This window comes from Armigeres subalbatus, chromosome 1 (assembly GCF_024139115.2).
Source record: "Armigeres subalbatus isolate Guangzhou_Male chromosome 1, GZ_Asu_2, whole genome shotgun sequence".
Classification (NCBI taxonomy): Eukaryota; Metazoa; Arthropoda; class Insecta; order Diptera; family Culicidae; genus Armigeres; species Armigeres subalbatus.
Genome location: NC_085139.1, coordinates 39,767,726 through 39,788,051, shown reverse-complemented (window position 1 = coordinate 39,788,051; position 20,326 = coordinate 39,767,726). Strand labels below are relative to the sequence as shown.

General features: G+C 39.6%; 1 protein-coding gene across 1 annotated transcript in view; it reads right to left on the bottom strand.

Moving 5' to 3' along the window:
• The window catches only part of LOC134224630 (leucine-rich repeat-containing protein 24), an 820,149-nt gene extending 806,896 nt beyond the window's left edge, over nt 1–13,253 (bottom strand). Inside the window, exon 1 of the mRNA XM_062704092.1 lies at nt 11,507–13,253. The gene's annotated coding sequence lies outside the window, so the exon portion shown is untranslated. The remainder of the gene's footprint in view (nt 1–11,506) is intronic.
• Nucleotides 13,254–20,326: the final 7,073 nt, after the last annotated feature.

The following is a 20,326-nucleotide window of genomic DNA, read 5'->3' as shown; positions in this document are numbered from 1 at the left end:
GAACGAAAGAGAAAGAGATTTGTCCGTGCAGTGGCCTATTAGTCCTATACTACCCATGATTGCATCAGTTCCATATTTGCTGCCTTCCTATTCGTATGGGACAGCTATGTGATTGTGGGCAGTAGACCAGAAAAAGACAACTTCAGAAAAATTGTCCAAAAATTATTTCGAATCTCCTTAACTGCCTTTTTCTTTGATATTGCAGCAACTAGTTCATATTCGCACATCAAACATAATATGTTTGCTAGAAGGTTTCAAATAAAAAGCTTCCTGCTTATTTGGGAAAATTATGAGTTGAATTTTGGAAGCATTTGGGAGAAAAACTGTGTTTGGATCATTTGTGAAAAATATTGCTTTCAAACAGTTTACTATTGAAATAAGTGTACTGATTAGGAGATGTCTAGAAACCTAGATTTTTATCCGGTTATAACATTGAATTAACTTTGACGTTTTCCATGTTTGTTTTGCAAAATGGTGAGTAGACATCCGGGAAGGGGCGCCAAACATAGCTCTGGTCCTCACAAGTTCCAATACCCACGCTTCCACGGGTCTTCCGATGACAATTGACCGCCAGCTAAGGGTTGCGTACTTAGCTGGTAGTGCAGCCTGGGCACTGTTGTCCTTCTGACATCAGCTAGAGTGAGAGGGTGCGTCCTGTGGGGTCTGCCTAGGATGTAGTGGGGTTCGACAGTGGGCTCTGTTGAACTTCTATAAAAAGCTGCATGTGTCCCCAAGCAGGCCCTACCAAAGCGACCGTGTGCCGCTCAAAGCGCACTAGCCTAGTCCTGGTGTTGGGTGGGACTTTAAACAAATTTGACCCGGCTGACCGAGCGTCTGTTCACCAAGGAGGTGCGGCTCCAACAGCGTCTGTTCTGGCATCCAGCGGCTGAGTATGAAATGCTATTCCCCGGAAGCTATACCAAAGATGGCAGCCCCATCCCGGTGGATAGGGAACCTTGGGCCAACAACCTACTGTTCCCGAAACATCAATTTGTTCAAGAACCCGATAATGAAAGAATACGGACTGATTTTACGGCGACGACTCTTAGCGCGAAACAGCGGACACGAATAGGAACATGGAACGTTTTAACCCTAGCCCAGCAGGGTAAATTGGCACAACTTGCCAATGAGGCACGCCGCATGAAGCTTGAGATCCTGGGACTGAGTGAAGTCCGTTGGCCAAACTTTGGAGAACACAGAACGCCGTCGGGACAAGTTCTGCTATAGTCTGGTTTACGAGGTGAACACGCTCCCCGGCATCGCGGAGTTGGGATGTGTATCAGTGGAGAACACTCAACGGCTGCAGGTGTTCATTAACAGATGCTTGCGGTATATAATTCGGGCCTGGTGGCCTCAAAACTGGATCTCAAACAACGAGCTCCATCGTCGTTGTCACCAGAGGCCGATAGCAACAGAAATTCGGGATCGGAAGTGGGGCTGGGTCGGCCGCACTCTACGTAGGGGCGGAAACGAAATCGGTAAACAAGCATTAGACTGGAACCCAGCGGGACATCGCAGCAGAGGCAGACCCAGAGGCTCATGGCGGAGAAGCCTCAATAAAGAAATAAAAGAAGTCGACCGAAATCTAACCTGGCAACAGGTTAAAGCGATAGCCGTGCAACGCTCAGGATGGAGATCTTTCAAGTCGGCCCTTTGCACCACCGGAGGTGTACAGGATCCATAAGTAAGTAAGTAAGTTTTCCATGTTGTTGTTTTATGATATTTTAACTTTCATACCGGTTTTACAACAATTATTTGTGGACAAAGTTATACTGTTCTGATTCCCAGTGATACTTACTCAAAACTGCGCTGAATCCAACGCAAAAAGTAATCAGTCTGGTAGGTGAACTTGCTTCCTACCAGTCGTATGAACAAATGATTACCTTCACGAAATCGTCATTCTACTTAAGCAGCATCTTTTGTTCAACTTTTCGGCTGGGCTCTTCAAAAAAGTCAAAAATGAGTCGAGTAACTGCATTTTTTGATTATGAGGGAATGTCTTGATATATTAATTGTGTCCATTCGGAATCGAGAAAATAAAACATTCAAATGAGCGCTTGATAACCGTATTTAATTTATTGTAACTATTAATGATGTGCAAGTTGTCTCAAATTACGCACACTTTGCTACAAGTTTCAAACAGCACCAATCACGCACCGGATAACTTAAATTCGACGATATTTAATTGTTAGGCAGTTATCATGACTTTGAAGTAACAAATATGTTTACCTCTACGATATTTTGTCCAGAGATGAACATTAATGAATTATCATTCGGAAGTAGCATATGAAACATTTTAATGAAAACTTGGTAGGGTATATATTTTAATGAAATATATATTTTAATGAAAAGTTGCCAATAAATCTCTATATAAAAACGAATGTTTGGAAAATGAGACATGATTGTTGATGATGGAAAATGAGTCATGAAAATGTTCATGATTTCAATAAAATCGGTAGGCGAATTACAACGACACATTTTTATCATTCCTCTTATTTATTTAACGGAGGTATCGGTTAGGAATAAATATTAATTTTGCTCATTATACATATAATCTGGACGAGAAGGTGCTGGAATAGATAAATTGAAGAGTTTCAGCCAGTGATGGAAAATGCCATTTCGATGTCATGAGCAAATTTACTAACAACATTTTCCCCAAGTTTTTTTTTTTACATTTGTATCTTTTTATAAACATGTAGCCATTAAAAGATCCTAAAAGATCATGGCATTCAATTTCAAATTGGCGGCATGATAACCGAATTTGTGTCAAATGACATTACCATACTGACATTTTCATGTCTCTCACTTCTGGTTGAACATTTCTAACAACACGCTGAAAGGTTTCCTAGTAGAAACTAAATACACACACCCAACCGGTGATTGTTGGATTCACTAACAATTCTGTATAAGTCAAAACCTGTATAAGAACTGGGTGTTAGATTAATTCGGAATAGGAATACTACGTAAGTGAGGAATGAATAGTAGAATTTGATTATCTAATTATCTTGAATACAATTTTTTGATTTTAATTAGGAACCCAGCCGAAATTGGATATTCGGCGGCCGGAATAGGATATCGGTGAGATTTTTTTTTTCGAAAATCCGCGGAATCCGTTTAATTTTTAGGGTTACGGAGTTCCTAACATATTTTCCGCGCCGACTATAATCAAATCCACGCCATTTCCACGCGACATGAAATCCATTCCGTTTGAGCCAGAACTAAGTTCTTAGCAAAAATCGAAATTTCTTCTGATGTAATAAATTATGCAACTTTGTTGAAATTATTGATCACAGAGAAACTTACGAAGATTAACGAAACTTACGAATTAGACAATGCAGCTTGGTTTTTGGATCAAAACTTTTGCGAAACAATTACCGTGGGGGAATGTAATCCGTACAGCACCGAATTCCGTCCACTTTGTGAGATATCACTGAATCAAAGGGGGCTTAAGGGAATACATTTATTATTAATTTATCTTAATATGCTCTGAAATTACAATATCACAATTGAAAAACAAATCGCCAGCCCAAAAAAACGCAAAGTTTCAGGCGCCATTTTGTCACGTTCCGGATACAATTGTACCGAAAGTGTGTTGTAATAAATAGAGTAAGATCATAAGAATAAAAACCAATGGATCGTAATTTTTCCAAGTGCTCCCACACATTATGTTATCCGTATTTCTATGGGCGATGAACACGTGATGGATAATAAAATTTCACGCCTCTAAATTCTCTTCCTCGCCACTTCTCCAGATAAGTTTAACAAGCATATTCACAAAAAAGTAGGTCCACGACGGAATTCGAACACAAAACAATTCTAAAATCTTTGAAGCGCCACAATAACCACACCACCACACGAACTAACTGAAAGCAAACTGAAAACCTGCTGTATTGAACCTACTACTTATTGTGGCGCATCGTCAGATGGAGAAAACACATATGTCCACGCACTTTGATGAGCAATTGTGGAGTGCTGCTTACAGTTTTTGCCCTGGAAGTGTCCCAGGATGTTGTGTTTTGCCAAAAACTATTGATCTGTATCGAAGAAATTGAAAGATTCGGTGCCAATTTGTTCAGAAACAGTTTTTTGTTGTTAAGAAAATTAAGTTAAGTCGAGTCAAGTATGAGACACTGAAGACGATCTTACTGTCGAGGTACAACTAAGTGGAGGAATTAAATGGGATTGTACAAACTCGTCTTATGACAAGTGAGTTTTTTGTTGTTTTCTCGAAATTGTGTGAAATGGATATATGCAATTTCTCAAGCAAATGATTCAATTAGAGGCGAAAGAAATTTATATTGATCATTGCGAACAGTACACAGGATTTTGTTTTTTACACGATTTTTTTTCGCTCGTATTTTTGATCGTGTGACTTTAATTTACCACCAAGCTCTTCGCAACATGTCTCAAAAAATCCAGGATAAATCAAAGAAAAATCACATGATAATTGATATGCGTTAAGCATTCGGGATGAGTGGAAAATTGAGAAAATATATATCGTGTAAAAACAGAATCCAGTGTATTTTGTTATATGAACCAGCTACTTCTGCTCCACCTCAATTGCTCGTTCTTAAACCATTCGTGTAAAACAGCGGTTCTCAACCTTTATCTTGAGAGTTATCCTTTCGAACTTTTACATTCATTGAGTTACCACCTATTTTTTCGCTGTATATGAAAATAAGCATAACTTATGAGATGAATGTATAAAAAACGAAACTGAAGCCTAACGAGATATATACTGCCTATGACCGTATATCAGACCCATCTTTGCCGGATTTCCTATTCATATGAGACAAACATGCGATTTTGGGAAGCACGGCTCTCCATAAAGTTGTCTGAAATTTTTGTTATTCCGTAAAACTTTCCAATACAAATTTAGTTTCATCAAGCATGTGAAGGCATTCGAGCCTGTTGAAGGTAAACTTTGGAGCATCCGAGCATCTTTAAAGGAGGCTTCCGAGCCTCTTGAAAGAAGCTTCTGAGCTTCTTGACAGGAAACTTTCGAGCCTCATAAAAAGAGGCTTTCAAGCCTCTTGCAACAAAACTGTGTGATGATAATAGTCAACCATGTTTTAGAGCCTGAGCCTTTTGACAGAAAGCTTTCGAGCCTCATGAAAAAAGGCTTTCGAGCCTCTTGAAAAGAGGTTTCCGGGCTTTTTGAAAGGAGGCTTCTGAGCCTCTTCAAAAACGGCTTTCAAGCATCTTGGAAGAAGGCTACCGAGCTTCTTGATGGCAATATTTCGAGCCTCTTGAAAGAAGGCTTCCGAGCTTCTTGAAAGGAGGCTTCTGAGCCTCTTGAAAGGAAACTTCTGAGCCTCTTGAAATGCACTTCCGAGACTCTTGAAAGGAGGCTTTCAATCTCTTTGAAAGAAGAATTCCATTTGAAGAAAGGTTCTCGGCCTTCTTGAAAGGATGCTTTCAAGCCTCTAGGAAGAACGCTTCTTAGCTTCTTGATAGGATAGAGGCTTCCGAGCCTCTTGAAAGGAAGCTTCCGAGCCTCTTAGAAGGAGGATTCCGAGCCTTTTGAAAAGAGGTTTCCGAGTCTCTTGAAAGGAGGTTTCCGAGCTTCTTAAAAGGAGTCTTCAAAGTCTCTTGAAATGAGGCTTCTGAGCATCTTTTACAGGAAGCTTTCGAGCCTCATGAAAGGTGGCTTTCCTTATCTTTACAAGGGAGGCTTCCTGGGCAGGAGCACCGACCTCGATAACAAAAATTGGTATGAACTAGCCTTAAATAAGAGGTAAAATACCAAAACATAATATCCATATTAATAAAAATGAAATGGTCTGTGTTCGTATCCGTATAACTCGAAAACGGCTTGATGGATTTTCTTCAACCCTTCAGCATGTATGTTCGTTATCGTTTCCGACGGGTTTATATGGTGTTTCCTCATGCAAAAATCATGAATAAGGTTGACCAAATCGTGAAAAGCGAAAATTAAGTATTGTATGGAAATTTCGCATGGCTAGTTCACAACGCGCATTTTTGCCTACTATGCAGGACAACGTCTGCCGGGTCGACTAGTTAAAAATTATTATGCAAAATGTTTTAGGAATAACATTTTAAGGTATTTCAATACCAAACGAATATTAATTTGTTATGCGTTTGGAATTGTAATAACAGAGTATGTTATCTTGTCATAAGACGAGTTTGTACAATCCCATTGAATTGCACCACTTAATTGTATCTTGACAGATACGTATTTCGACCTCAACAGTAAGGCCGTCTTCAGTGTCTCGTACGTGACTCGACTTCAGTCCCTCCTCCCTCCTTGGCCGTGCGGTAAATAAGGGGTAATTTTTAAATCTATCATTTATTTGAAACATTCATTTATTGTGAAGCGTTAGGATGCCGGAATAATGTTTTGCAATACAATCTCTCGGGGCCCTCCTTAGCCGTGCGGTAAGACGCGCGGCTACAAAGCAAGACCATGCTGAGGGTGACTGGGTTCGATTCCCGGTGCCGGTCTAGGCAATTTTCGGTTTGGAAACTGTTTCGACTTCCCTGAGCATAACAGTATCATCGTATTAGCCTCATGATATACGAATGCAAAATGGTAACTTGGCTTAGAAACCTCGCCGATAATAAATGTGGAAGTGATTAATGAACACTAAGCTGCGAGGTGGCTCTGTCCCAGTGTGGGGATGTAATGCCAATAAGAAGAAGAAGAAGAACACCCTTTCTGGAGATAGTACGCTTTGAAAAGTTTCATTTTTTTTGTCATTTTTGGCCTAGTTTTTAATGTAGAACTATCGTAATCCGGGAGAACTTTGATCGCCGAGGTTACATTGGAGCTGAAACACTTAAATCTAATCCTTTTGTATCGACAAATACAAAAACGTCTATGGAATTCGGAATGATCAGAAAAATATGAAAGTTTAATTTTTTGAGTGAAAATTTTAAACGTCTTAAATACCTGAACAATTTCATATTTCGAGTTGTGCCTGTTTTGCAAGAAACCGACGATATATGTATATCCACGCAGTGCAGTATGCGATTCAGAGAAAACCGATGAAAGATCCTTTTCGTTTCACATTCAATTACATATTTATTTAGTCGTTTCATTTCCGAACATACACGCCAAGATCGAAACAAAAAAGAACCGACCTATGCCGATGCGTGCTCTCACTCGACAGCCGAATCGGGCGAAGTATTCGATTTAAACTGAAGCGTGCTTGGTGCATTATGGAACGTACACACGGTCAAGCAGTTTGACAAACATTGACTCCACCTCTCGTTTATTCAAACATCCATCAAGTTTTACCAACAGCGACACGAACAATCAATTTATTCGACCAACAATATCACACACGAACGACCGAAGCGCCAACTTGAGCACCAACCATCAAAAATATATGGGGGTTTGTGCAACTTCACTACAAATGCTCAAACATGTTCGGCGAACCTTGACTCCACCCCCGACAACTCAAACCAAAATCAAACCGTTTTAATTTTTTCCAACCGAGCCGCCAACTGTCAAATGGTTGTTCGAACAACTTCACACACGTTCAAACAAAGCAGCAACCGAACCGTTTTCTTGGGGGCGGAGTCAATGTTCATCAAACTGCTTGACTGGTGTGTACGTTGCATTATGTATCGGGTTGCGTAAACTAAGATGAAGAGATGTCCAATCAAAACCCAATTAACAACAATGAAATACATATTTTCAATTACTTGAATGTCGAACTCGTATGGGTGTTCTATTAGATTCGGTTTCAAATTTCTTCAAATCTTAGAATAGTTTCGCATTCTACGTCCATAGTCCATAGTCAATTATAGTGCTTTCCATGTATATATTCCAATTGTTTTCTCAGATCTCTGTATCCAAGTTTCGATCATTTTTTTTGACGATGTATCACTGTAAAACTTTTTCCGACTGTATTGGTAGTGTGGTGTGAAAGAAGTTCGTTGGGCTATTCTGCTCTCTTAACTCAACCACGTCCTATAATATCATCAATTTGGTATAACAATCATCTTATCATCGCCTGTATCGATGAGGGTTCTAAAATAATTACAATCATTCCGTTGCTCTGGTCTATCACTAGTTCACTAGCATATGGCTGATTTCTCTTTCGGCACTTTTCCGTAATGTGGGCTTTTCCGACTTTTTGCATTCACTCTTCTCGATGGAATTCCAAGAATGTTGCGTTGAACCACAGACAAACAGACGTAACACTTCGTTTCAATCTATCGTGAATGCATTATTTTGCGCGATTCGTCCAGTATTGGCGCTAGCCGTCAATGCTTTTGACATTTGACGCTCGTACTTCCATTTATCGGACGCGACGCTTATTCCTGCATCAAATCATGTGTCTCTTAATGAGGCGCAAATAATAAACAGCCAAATGTCAAGTTCGGCTTTTCATGGGGATGCAAAAATTGGGGCAGCTATAACCAGTTGAAAAAAAAACTGTTTTCAGATCCATTTAACTAGAGATCCATGTTTTCAGATCCATTTAACTAAGAGAGCTTAGAATATATGCAACTCCAACGCGGCTTATTTAGCTTCAGCCAAACAGCGATTTTTCTTTATTGGTTTATCAAACGGTTTGTTAAGGAATAGTTTGGGAGGAATAGCTTGTTGGTCAAAGGTATAGTTTCTGATAGGAGCATTTCATATTTGGACTGTGAATGCAAGTAAAAACGCTATTCAGTCTGCACCTTTTAGGAGAACAGGCGGTGGATGAGGTTTGCACCACAAGAAAAGAGCAAATTTATCTCTTCCCTGTGGGCCTACGATTAAAGTATATCCTGGGTGGACGTTAGGCAGAATAACAGCGATTTCAACAATGCTTGTTCTCTCATATGCCCTCAGCTAATCATCAGTTTCTATTAATTTCTCACTTGCCGCTCGGTTGCAGTGTCAATCGAATATGTATCTTCATTACTTTCATCTAGGGTCTGTTCACAAATTACGTAACGCAAAAATCCGTGTTTTTGACCCCCTCCCTCCCCTTCGTCACCAAAAGTAACATTTTTTGCACCCCCCCCCTCCCCCCTGTTACGCGTAACTGTGAAAATTTTAAAGGCAGATTTATTATCCTTATGTGAAACATGTGGGTTTTGCTATTTTTGAACAGGTTTGAAGTAGTTGAGTTAAAATGCAATTGCTTAGAATCAAAACTCTCTGGGGTGCATCTGTTAACTTTGTCTTGCTTTGGAAGATCTAATCATGGAAAACAATATCAATCAAAGCGACGTTCCCGAGGTCGTTCTATCAAATAATAAAATCTGTAGAAATTGTGAATATTGCTCGAAAATTCCTCGAAATTTAGCATAAAAAATTGCTTACGTAATAAGTGTACGGCCCCTTAGTATGATAAATAAGAGGGTAGGTTGATGCGTATCCATCGTCTTGAACATGACATGTCAGAAATTACTTCAACCAGTTTTTAAAAACATTAAAAAAAAAATTTCGCTTTATACGTAACATTTGGTAGCAACCACCCCCTCCCCCACCTTTTAGTGTAACAAAGTATAACACAAGTTGGACCTCCCCCCTCCCCCCAAAAGCGTTACGTAATTTGTGAACAGACCCCTACTCCATTCGCTTTGAGTAACAATAAAATTAATTTTGATAAAGTCACGTGATGATCAAAATCGATCGCAATTAAATCGTGTTCAGTTTTTCTTCAAAACAATTTTAGCCATTCTGTAAAATCAAATGCCATTCTGAAAAAAAATGACATATTTTAATTTTGTTATTTTGAAAATGTATGAAAAATGTATACCGAATATTTTCTGGCCCGTCAACAAGTGGTCATTCGGAAATTGGTCTGTGACTTGAAAGAGTTGGGCAGGCCTGTCCAGACAGACGATCGGTAGTAAAAAAAATGCGGGCTGGCGTTATAAAGAGAGAAGTTTTATGATTGTCGAAAAAGTTGGGAATTGAAAGGCGGTTTTGGACAAAAGAGGATAAAAGATTTATTTATAAAGGAAAGAAAATATTGAAACTGGTGATACGTAGAGGAATTGTTGTTATAGCAGGAGTACATGTGGGAGGATTATATCGGAAATAGAGCCATTTTGAGCTGATAGAGTGGATTGGACGAAGGTGATTGTGATCAGAAGTGAGGGTAAAAGTGATCACGTTCCGAAGTGACGGTGACAAAGAAGGCCGTGCCAGTGGGCTTCACCAAAAACATTCGATTATTTAAATCTCTATTTTTTAACCAATTTGCAGTTATGTGATGTTTACAGACTTGGATACGCAATAACAAGCAATTATTCACGTTGTTTCGCAACTTTTCCTAGGATTGCTTTTTTTGCGTGGCAATTAGATGATCAGTTGTACGCATCTCTGTATAATTATTTGGTCTTATTCTCCTGCTCAGCACGGTGGACTGAGCCTTCCGATAGAATTGTTTCTGTTCGATGTTGAACAGAGCTGTTTCTCATCGGATGGTTTCTTGAGCGCTGATTTTGACGAGATAGTTTCGCGGGTGTTGAGTTGACGTTCATATTTGATTTTATTCAAGTATGAGTTTTTTTTAACGGTCAACGGTTTTGCCTTCTTGTTTCCAACAAGAACCAGATTGGTATTCTTTTTCAGTTTTTTGGTATCAATAGTTAATGTTGTTGATGACAACCGGTTGACATTGATTTCATCTTCAAACTCATCGTCGTCGTAGCAGCCATGGTTATCATTTACGCCGGCGATATCTGTGTTCAGAAGAGATGTTCAACAGGATGGATTATCGCTGTAACTCCTCTTGTTCTTTTTCTCTATTAATTTCCATCTTGAATCCTACTCATGGCTTTGCTGTTAATTGAACAAATCGGAATTCGTTCTAAAAATAAATAATAAAATAAAAACATAAAATTATTAATCGAAAGTAATAGCAATGGAGTAAAATTACAAAAACCTTGAAATATATTTAATGATGGGGAATCGATGAGTTGAATCAATCACAGTTGAATCACATTACAAACGCCGCGCAGTGTATCATATCCAGAAAATCTGACAATAGCAAAAACCGCACAATATTCGTAAAATAATTCAAATTGGCGAGTCGAGTCGTAGGGTAAATGATCCAATAGTGGAGGAACTTTGCACGTCCCAACATTATTCAATCGTTAATAATTTAAAGATACATCACTTCAAAATCATTTAGTAGTCTTTGCTGTGAGAATGCAAAGTGAATATATCACCTAAAACGAGTCCTCATAATGTTACGGTAATCTTTAAAATGTGCATAGCAACAAGCAATAGTCTTGGCCCATCAGTAGTTTTTTAATACAAATAACTATGGTCTATCATCTTGCTATTATCATTTCACAGTCCAATACCTTCGTTTTAATTGGTGATCTTCACACATCCTTACATCGATAACCCCCATCTCAGTGAAATTAAATAACCCCATCGCAACTGGACATTAGAAACGCCTATTTCTTGTTGCAAGCCGTGCAATGCTCCAGGAAAGCAAGTATACAAACATCGTGATAGAGCACCTCACTGCGACTAGTCGTATACGAAGTTTTATTTTTATTACAATCGAAGGTTACCAACCTATTGAACTCTGCTGATCTTCACGCTCAGACTCCGGCTGTGCACAGTCAATGATCTCCGCTTCTTTCTCGTCTGTCGTCGGCGATGTGTAAGTGCAACTCGCTAAGTGCCGTTCTCCAGTGATGCTAAATTGCACTGTACCAATCAACACTTCGGGGCCAGTATTTGGTGCTCTCCGGTTCAACTTGCCAAACCCACACTTAATTAGCACTCGATGTGCCCCGGCTTCTTTGCTTCAACTTCACTCTCTCATTTGCGATCTTCCATTCCACGTTTTAGCTCCTCTACCACTGCATTATTCGAATAAAACAACAAACCACTCACTTCGCTTTATTTACGAAACGAAAAACAAAACTCTAAAAACCGCTGTGTACATATTCGTTTATACACAAACACACTCCTCTCCTGAAACGGCTATTATTCGATTAGGCTTCGGCGAAACTCTTTGCGATTCATTCACTTCTTTTTCGCCCACCCGAAACGAATTGAACGATATTTCCACTCGACTGCACAATATCCGCACGGTTGGCTCACTCGTTGGCGCCTCGACTTGTACTCGTGCGTGCCCTGCCTTGCAAATTTCGTAATAATAATTCTTCACTTCAGTGACCAACACCTCTGCTGTTGTTGTTGTTGATGACGATGTTGTCGTTGCATGACTCAACTCTTTATCGAGGCCAAGAATACCTTCAAATGCTGCCGCACTAAGTTGTAACGTATGCCAAACACAGAGCCTCTATTCTGTTGAGATCCGCTTGGATCGAAGCTTAGCCACCCGTGTAAACTTTTCCTTTATGTAATACGCTTTCATTGGCGAAGTCCAGTAGGCGATTCTCTATGCCAGGGTAGGCCACAGAAACAACTTCACTTCAGGTTAACTTCTAGGGCCCTGTAGGCTTATTGACACATGAAAAGCGCGAGCACGGCTCCGCGCACAAACACACCCAAGCACGCGTCAATGGTTATCGGCGCTTTGCTTTCGCCGTGTTTTTGTTTACCGTTTCTTCGCGTTCTCCGGTCCATCGATGTGTAGCACTTTTCACAACGTTAACTGGGGAACCGGTTCCGAGCTGGTTTGATTCCAGTTTCCGAGATGGGGGATGTATGGGTTTTGTACACAGATCTGATTCAACGTAGATGACCAGAACAAGAATTGATCACACTGTTCCCCCAAGCACACGCTGAATTCAAGTGAACTCACAAGCTGAGATGACTAACTGGCTCTTCGTTCCAGATTATTTGTTTGGACACATCAATCGATGATGTTTGCCATAACCCAATATGGTAACCAATTTTCCTTCTTTGCACAAACTGCTCACAATCTTCGCTTCGCTGTTTTCTTCTACCTTTCAAACCTTCACACCAACACAACACTGTCCAGCGCCATCAGCTCCACGAGTCGTTCTTCTTATTGCTGCACCCGCTCGTACATGTACTAAAGTACCATAGGCAGAAGCAAGACGAGAAAACGATGCTGAAATGTGTATTCCTTCAGGCCAAATCCACTGTTAAATTACAAAGAATAGGCCTTCAAAAGTATGAATCGTCTTCCACCACCGACATAGACGTCCCACTATTCATTTACGCATTCCTGGTGCTATTGTTTATGATTTACGACTTGCACAATGGAGCATGGATTGATCCTCATGAATGGCTGTAGTGCGGCTCCATGCGTATCACTCACACGCGAATGCCCCTTTACACGCGGCGCCCCGTCATCGATGTCAGTATCGCCCACAATAGCAGCCGAGTCCGAGTCACTCGACGTCCCGATAGAAACTGGAGAACCATCCCAACGGAGAATGCCGCTGGTCTAGCAGCGAACGCTTTGGGTACGGCTCGTGATGCGTAGTCAGTTCCAGTGCCATCGAATGCACCAGCAGCAGTCGTCAACAAACGCCGCATGTACGTTACGATTCGCTCCCAGTTGAGCAGTGAGCGAGGCGTAATGCAGCGGCACCCACTCTCTTCCAGGAAAACGAATTTGGAACAGCTGCAGAGTGGCGAAGACCCACAAAAGAGACAATCTCTCACCGTTTATGCACGCTTGAAATATTCTAATCTGAGTTGCGATTAATAATAAACTAATTGGAGTGGATTGCTGTCTCAAACAAGTGAATGAATTAGGTAGTTAGAATTTATGACGTCTTGAATTGAGTTTTCGGGTGCTTGCCAAAATGGTTCTAGTTTCGATGATGACATCATATGTCAGTACCAGAAAAAAAATGGGCATTGAACAAATCCCAGAAAATGTACAGAATACTGGTTTTATAATGAATGTAATGCTGTTGAAAATATCGGGAACCCAATTTTTTATAAATTCATACAAGACATTTTTGTGAATGTGTGCCAATAAATCTATGTGTTGTTCCAGAAGGAGCCCGTTTTGTGTGAAGCAAACGAATCTCGTTGCTCTAGGTTTTTAGCGTGCACATTTCAGAGTGCACCCCGTTGAGAGCTAAAGCCGGCTTTTACGTGATTAATTCGCTCTGAGTTGTCGAGTCGTCGTTAATTTCGAACTCAAAAGAGCCAATGCGTCACGTGCTCTCTCGTGCTTTGTGCCATCGCTTGCATCTCGATACGATACGCGAGGCGTGCCAGATGGCTGGCGTTACGCAACACGGCTCAACCATAATGAATTTATGGCGGATACGTCGCCTTTTCTGCAAATTAAATTTAGTTGCAACACGGGATCAACCGTGTCGTGAACACTTGCCTACAGATTTGAATGTAAAAACAAACTCGGCGATGGGTGTGAGCATGCTACAGAATGGAGGTTTGTTTGTGTGCTGAAGGTTGATGAATTCAGCTGCAAAGAAAATAAGAATAACTTGTTGCGTTGCATTGGAATGATGAACTGGGGCTGCTGTTGGGAGTTTGTTTTTTCTCTTTCACTGCTACGAGATGCATCACATGATACAACGTCTGCATCATATCCAAAGCATGACAAGTTTATTGGTTTTTGCTTGGGAATTGTTTTTGGTAGTTGTGTTCAGGATATTTAGAAAGTTTTGTTCAGTTGACGTGCGGAAACTTCCGGACAGCTCAGTACAGTTGATGAGCGCGAAAATTGATTATAGAACATGGATAGTAAGAGTTAATTTCTTGTCGATTTTTGATACAAAAGAATTATTGAAACGCCTGAATTCATGCAATCCTGTGATAATAAAGGTCAAAGTTGCCAGAACGACTATTTTGAAATCGATTATTTATTAGAAATCAACAACATTTGTTGATATTTGTGAATAAATTTATTTTTCAACACGTTATAACGTCAGAAGTCAGAAGTCAGAAGTTTTACACTATTAGTTGGGTCGATGAAGCAAACATGATCAAAAGAATTAAACCGATCTAGGCCCAGATTAGTGGAGGCATGGTGGCAAGATATTTGTTTTGACTTTTGACGTATTCTATGAAACGAGAATTCTTGAAACAATATCAAGCGTATAGTGTTTTTAGAGTTGGACAATGTGGTGCTCTACTCAAAAATAAAGAAGGTAGTGCATTTCCTGGAATAGATTGTTGTTGAGCCGGATCGTCTCAACCTCAACACCATTATGGCTGTTCAGTAGAAGCAGCAGAGTTAGAACGCTACGAGGCCCATTTATACCATACCATCAGCGCCGTAGCGTGTGGTTGGCCAGGTTGGCCCCCGCCAAGGGCGCCAGGCCTTAGGGGGGCGCCAAAATCCAGAACTATGGGAAATGATGACAAATCTTTTCACGCGGTTGGATACCACTTGAAATGGAACTTGAATTGAACAGAAAATACAATTGAAAAGAAGAATGGAACAAGTTTCTGGGGAAGAAGCCCTAAATGAGGACTTCAATACGCCAATGGCGAAACACAGAGTTGACTGTAAAAACCCCGTATAATTTTTATTCGTGACTAAGAAATCTAAGCCGTTTTCAAAATAATAGATACTCGGAGTTTGTTTGAATTTAAGATGAAATCTCTCATTTTATGCAGGCAAACTATTTGAGGTTCAAAACCGGACCATAACGATAGCATTTGATACATTTTTGATTCATCTAAATCAGACACTTTTATGATGGTAATAAACGAGCAAAGTCGTTTTTTTTTTTCATTTGTTTCTATATAATCTGGTAAAGCCTAAAAAACATGCTAAATACGAGAACCTGCGTCAAGGGATTTCAGTAATGATGGCAACTGATCTACTTCAAAGTTTAAATTTATTGGCCTGACCACGTCAACCAATGCCACCCAACTACCCACTTCAGGAATTGATATATGTATCTTGATCCGAACCTAGAGTTGATTTTTTCTGGATTCGTCTTGGTCCAATCGCTATTTCTATCTTCTACCAATTCAAACCACTGACCAAGGTCTAATGGTAATTCCAAAGGTCTTTCGGTCTAGTCCGAAGTAGGGTTTTTCTTGATGCGACTACGTCCGATCCACTAGTGGGTGAATTCACAACAAAGAAGTTTGGATTTTTTGTCGGTAACACATGCGCTATTGGATCCAGTTTTTTTTTATTTGCGTAGGTTTATTGAATCTTTCAGAAAATCGGTAAAATTTATAAAACAGGGATTATTGAAAATATTCTGGTCTTTTTAATAATCCCTACTTCCTACTTACTGGAACATAGGCAGGAATTCATAAAGCAAACATTTATTAAATCCACCACGCGAAAAAAAATATTTAAAAAAAACTTTCGTTTATTTGGAAGGCTCATTTGCCGTTTAGCATTACGGTGTCAAGTTTTTATTACAATTTTCCATGATTCTTATGCACTAATGTTAGTTTTGCGGAACAGAAAGACTCGCAATTTTGTTATGGAATGCAATGAAATAGTAGAAAAGGAAGGGAATTCAAGGTGCTTGAGTGATAACGATGCTGATGTTCACATAGTTGCCATTCACTTCTGTAACGGAACGAACAAAACAATTTATTTGAGCGATATCACCGAAAGGATGACATATGAAAGGGAAACGACAGAGACCTGCCAACCTTTTCCATTTCCTTTGGTTGTTTTCTTCGGATCCAGAGATGTTCCTTTAGATCAGATTAAATACAGCCATCTACCCAACTACCCATTCCTGCTGTCAGCTGATCAAGGTGTCCTGACGAACTAATAGGAAACAATCATCTTATTTTCCAATCGTAAACATCACCTCCCATATCACCTACCTTATCCAAAGAGTCCGCTTTCTCATTTCCCAGGATCGAGCAATGAGCAAGGACACAGGCTAATTGATTTCAAAAATATCCTAGGTCTTATAATGCTTTTTGTTTTGAACATGCATGAAAGTAAGGGGCGCCCAATAACCGTTTCGCCAAGGGCGCTGGGAGTCCACGCTACGGCTCTGCATACCATGATCACATTTTTATAACATTTGAAATTTTGTCGATTTGGAGCTAAGTTTAATAATCGTCTCTAAGTTGCTAGTTCCTTAAGCTGACTAAGTCAAATCAGAAATTTTGTTCTAAGAAACACGAAAAAACTAACAAGTTGAATAGTAACAATGAGCGAAGTGGTACATAACAGTAGCACTGGAAAATTCTGTCGCCGGTATGCCGTGTTCTTCGAACAACAAAAAAATCGCTATACATTTGCACTAAATAATCAAGTACACTGGATTCTGTTTTTACACGATTTACATTTACTCAATTTTGCACTCATCCTAAATGTTTAACTTATATTTATTACCATGTGATTTTTCTATGAATCATTTAGGATTTTTTACAACTTGTTGCAAAGAATTTAATGGTAAATTGAAGTCACACGATCAAAATTATGAGCGAAAAAAAATTGTGTATAAACAGAATCCTGTGTTATGTAAATGACGCTATGAAGTATTTCAGCTGATAAGTTTTGATGAGAAAATTGTTTTGAGCTTTTTTCGATTTTTTCCATATAAGCTTTATGCTTGTTGAGCACCCACTTAGACTTAACGGATCTGGTTGCAATTTTCACAGTAGCTTCTAAAAGCAAAAACTTCATTTGTAAAATGTATACGACTATGGAACTATGTTCAAGGGCTTTAGAACCCATTCCCACGGCCTCTGCGAGTTAGTGGGTCTCCCTAGGAGGTGGTAGTGTTTGGCAAGCATATCAACCGTGTACCGCTCTATCGCACAATCTGCATTAATCTGTATATTGGGGAAAGTATGTTCTAAACTCCAACCTAAACATAGAATCGTTCAAATAGATAATCCAAGTCTTGGATTCTTTCGAGAACCTCCTGCACTTCTCCAACGGAATGTGTGTCAAAAGATCGAAGGTCAAAGGGTCGAAGGTCAAAAGGTCGAAGGACAAAAGGTAGAAACAAAAAATCTGATTCAAAAGGTCGAAATGACAAAAGGTCAAAGGAAAAGAAGGTAGAAAAAATGACAGAATGTTGAAGGAAAACAAAGTTGGAAGAAATAACTGGAACAAACAGTTGAAAGGACAAAAGATCGTAGAGACAAAAGGTCAACAGAACAAATAGTCGAATAGATAAAGATTGGAGGTTTTATTCTGTTAATCATTGAGTGTTCTTACGAGATATGCCTTATATTTTAAACAAACACTATTCTTTAGAGAACCTTAACCCTTAACAAAAATTTCTGTTTTCGCTCAAAATCACTATTTTGCTTCTAAAACCGATCTGAACACATTTTAGACAAAAAAAATAAATCGCTATTTCATCAATTTCACCTTTTTAGAATTTGGTTTTTCTAGTTTAGAATTATTTTTTGACTAATTTGCACAAGTATTGAACTTTATAATATTGATCGACATCGAAACTTTTTGAATTCTGAACAAATAAAAATTACAAAAAATTATCAAATTACCCCGTCTAAAAACGGTCTTGTGCGCTAGGCTAGAGGCCTACATGTTGACTTCATTAAACAAATTACGTAACGCAAATTTGGGAAATTCCATAACCCTCCCTACTTCACAGCGTAACATAAGGGTTTCTTACAATAAATTGCAATAAAAATAAATTTATTATACATATTCGTTTAAATTTAATTCGACCTTTTATGCTTTCGACATTTTGACCTTCGACCTTTTGACCCAGATTTTTTGTTTCGGCCTTTTGTCCCTTCGACCTTTTATCCTTTCGACATTTAGATTCAGAATTTTGTTTCGACCTTTTGTCCCTTCGACCATTTGACCTTTTGTCCTTTCGACCGTTTGAATCAGATTTTTCGTTTCTACCTTTTTTCTCTTTGACCTTTAGTCCTTTCGACCTTTTGACTCAGATTTTTTTGTTCGACCTTTTGACCTTTGACCTTTTATCCCTTTGACCTTCGACCTTTTGTCCTTTTGACCTTTTGACTCAGATTTTTTGTTTCGGCCTTTTGTTCCTTCGACCTTTAGTCCTTTCAACCTTTTGACTCAATTTTTTTTTGTTCGACCTTTAGTCCCTTCGACTTTTTATCCTTGTGCTCTTTTGATCTTCGACCTTTTGACTCGAATTTTTGTTCCGACCTTTTGACCCTTTGACCCTTTTGATCCTTCGACCTTTTGTCCCTTCGACTTTTTGTCCTTTCGACATTTTGATCTTCGACTTTTTGTCTTACAACCCGCGGTTTACTGAGCGTTTCGTACTTTTTTGATTTTCACAGTAGGCCTTGAATAATGCCTCTCCTTTTTCTCGGTCCAGTGAACTTGCTTCTTTTTGGTTTGAGATGCATCGGCTCGGTTCGTATCGCTTCGGTTAAACCGTTACTCTTGTTACTGCTTCCGCTAGAGTACAACCGACCGAATAGGACATTTGGCAGAGACGTTTCACTACCCACTTCACATTTCAAGACAAAGTTTTCAAATCTTATCTGCTTTTCTAAAACGTTCAAACGTCGATTGGACGAATCTGATAGCACTTCCATGCAAACCAACACCATCAATAGGTAGCTGAAGGTTCCTGCTACCTGTTGGTGGTATTGGTTTGCGAGGGGGTGCTATCAGATTCGTCAAATCGACGTTTGAATCTTTGTTTACAAAAGCAGATAAGTCGTTTTGAAAATTTTGTCTTGACTTGTACTCACTTTTCACAGTGAGAAGTAAGAAATGAGGAGTGAGAAATGAGACTCACTGTAAAAAGTAAGAACTGATGATTTAGTAGTTAGGCGTCTCACTTCTCACTTCGCACTACTCATTTTTCACAGTGAAAAGTGAAAAGTGAGGCGTTTGAAGTTAAATGTCTTACTTTTCACTCCTCATTTCTCACTTCGTGTGGGAAGTGCGATATATATTATTATTCATTTCACGCGTCACACTTTTTACAGTGAGAGTTCAGAAATAAGGAGTGAGAATTGAAACGCCACACTTTTCACTCCTCATTTCTCACTTCTCACTGTAAAAATAAAAAGTAAGACGTCTCACAACGCACTACTCACTTTTCACAGTGAGAAGCGGGGAATAAGTAGAAAGAAGTGAGACGTCCCACTTTTCACATCTCATTTCTTTTTTTTTGCATTTTTCGTACAACAAAGTTGTACCGAAAGGCTATCATTTCACTACATAAACTAACTTTTTATAGAAGCCTCGAAGACCCATAGTTTTGTATACCAATCGACTCAGCTTAACGAGCTGAGCAAATGTCTGTCTGTCCGTGCGTATGTATTTTTTTTTGCTTCCTAAGCAATGGAGGGGGAATCTGCTCAACAGACATCCTGGGTTGTCCAGGCAGTGCGGGGTTAGGGACCACCTCCAACAGCAAACGAGGGAGGCAGGACTACATCCCCGACCCGCTAAACCGTTTCCATTGCCGCCAAGCCCATAGTCCCTTCGGTACAACCAGAAAGTAATGCTTCAAAGGGGGGCCAGTGCACAAAGAACCCCCGAGGTTAGCTGCGTGTCCTTGC